Here is a 2770-nt window from a genome sequence, read left to right as displayed (position 1 = left end):
CACGCCGCACTCGCCGCCGTCCCCGCCTGGAGCCGCCGCCGCCCGAAGCCCGCAGCCGCCGCTGCCGGACTCGCCGCCGACCGCGAGCCCCGCCGGTTTTTCTCGCAAAACCGACGAACCGCATGAACCGGTAAAAAACCCGCAAAAAACCCGATCCGGTTTTTCCTTTTAGATCGGTTTTCTGTTTAGTTAGTTTTGTTTAATGAATGTTCGCTGGTTCGGTCTTCACAGTGAACGATTTTCGTTCGATAGCATCCTGTAACGAACGTTCGTTCTTTAGGTTTTTCTTTTTATTTTTATTTTCTGTCCAGGGACCTATTTGTAGTATTTCTTTTATAGATTAGTCCTTCTGTTTCAAACGACCACATCTTCTTACTCGTTTATCCAAATTCAACGAAACCAATGCCCACATCTTCGTTACGATCTCCTCTATCCAGTAAAACAACTTAAACATATTTTTGAAAGTTTAAAATTTATTTTCAAACAGATTTGTATCCAAACTTCGTTTGAACGTAACTTGAGTTTCGTAGCTCCGTTTGAGATGATTCTTTTTGCAAATCGAAGCTCTTGACCTAAAATTTCTGATAAGGTCAAATCACTTAATTTTGGTACTGTTAGAAATTGTTTTATGTTGCAAGAGTTATTTGCTTGGTTTTGATGTTTTCCGAATCGTATTCTTTGTTCTTTCCGATCTTTCGAGTGATTGCTTATGTGTGGTTACTATTGCTTGCTTACGATAGATTGACCGGAGTGTGACGAGTAGAAATATCAAGAGTTTTGAGTGCGAATCATTTTCATCAATAGTACATGCAAGTTCACACTTTGATCATATCCCTTTCATACCCAGTTTTATTGCATTAGATCAATCCTCAAACAATTGCATGGTTAGGATCTGAATTAAATTGTGGGTTGGGAAGTAGCTGAGGTAGTACCTATTCACCTGTTTATTATCAAACCCTGGGAGTTACTTCTACGTTATGCTTATATTGCTATGCTATGCTCGTAGACGTGGATTGGGTTTGAGTGTATCCATGACAGATGTGAGATTGTTAATTAATGGTTTAACTTAAGGTGGCAACTTTAATACACATCTGGGTGGATTGAGGCACCTGGGGTATCCAATGATTGCCTGTATTTTTTGGAAATCCCGGGGTACCGTGTGATTCTCCTATGGACTGCCACCCAGGCTCAAAGGGATCATAAGATTATTCATGCTAGAAACTTCCATGTGCAGCCACAAGCTATTATGGGCTCTAGCATAGTTGATTAAGTCGTGTGAACTCTTACAGTGGTAGACTAGCAGATGTAGAGGATGTAGGTGGTATTGTCTACCAATCGTAAGGTGCTAACTCTTCTGAAAGACTATTTCTCGGTCATCCGTTTCTCAAACACCATGTAGTGCGAGAAATCCAACGGAGGAGATCGAGTCTTGTGGGGGAAAAGTGCGCAAACCTCTGCAGAGTGTACAAACTAATCATGATTAGCCGTGTCCCCGGTTATGGACGTCTTGAGTATCTGGTTCTTGGATTATCATGTTGATCTCATCACTACATAATTAATTTGATGGGTTGTTAATGATTACTTTTAATTGGGATTGAGAGGAATAGCAGCGCCGGGCAGCTAAGTTGGTATGGAAGAACTGCTGCGCCGCGGGAAATCCTTCTTACCTTCTCAATGTTTTCAACAAACTTTGTAGTTAAATAAAATATATTCCTTTGCAGTAGGGAAAAATTGGCTTTTCGCAAAAACATTATAACCATAGAGCTTTCCCACCAGCCATATATGCATGTAGTGATAGTTATTATTCATCATTATCTTATGGTGTGAATTTGCCAGTACATTCAATGTACTGACCCTTTGTGGCTGCAACGTCTCATGTTGCAGGATTTTCTTACGACGAGTAAGTGATACGTTAGGGTTACGATTTCTATACTCAACTTTGCCGTTGGTGTTGATGGGAATCCACAACCTTGTTACTTCCGCTTTATGGATTGAGGTAATAGTATTTACGTTACTTTATACATGTGATTTACCTCTGTTATAAATCCTCGAGTACTATGTGTGTCAGCATACCGATCCAGGGATGACACTTAAGCACAGAGACTTGACCGTCTGAGGTCAGGTCGCTACACCATCCTTCTTATCCGCCAAATACTTGGGGCAGTTTCGCTTCCATTGACCAGTCCCTTTGCAGTAGAAGCACTCAGTCTCAGGCTTAGGTCCAGACTTGGGCTTCTTCACTTGAGCAGCAACTTGCTTGCCGTTCTTCTTGAAGTTCCCCTTCTTCCCTTTACCCTTTTTCTTGAAATTAGTGGTCTTGTTGACCATCAACACTTGATGCTCCTTCTTGATTTCTACCTCCGCAGCCTTTAGCATTGCGAAGAGCTAGGGAATTGTCTTATCCATCCCTTGCATATTATAGTTCATCACGAAGCTCTTGTAGCATGGTGGAAGTGATTGAAGAATTCTGTCAATGACACTATCAACAGGAAGATTAACTTCCAGTTGAATCAAGTGATTGTTATACCCAGACATTTTGAGTATATGCTCACTGACAGAACTATTCTCCTCCATCTTGCAGCTGTAGAACTTATTGGAGACTTCATATCTCTCAATCGATGCATTTGCTTGAAATACTAACTTCAACTCCTGGAACATCTCATATGCTCCATGACGTTCAAAACTTCGTTGAAGTCCCGGTTATAAGCCGTAAAGCATGGCACACTGAACTATCGAGTAGTTATCATCTTTGCTCTGCCAGACGTTCATA

The sequence above is a fragment of the Triticum aestivum genome, chromosome 1D (genome assembly GCF_018294505.1).
Source record: "Triticum aestivum cultivar Chinese Spring chromosome 1D, IWGSC CS RefSeq v2.1, whole genome shotgun sequence".
NCBI classification, from domain to species: Eukaryota; Viridiplantae; Streptophyta; class Magnoliopsida; order Poales; family Poaceae; genus Triticum; species Triticum aestivum.
The sequence above is the reverse complement of the archived record's forward strand: the minus strand, read 5'-3'. Positions refer to the sequence as shown.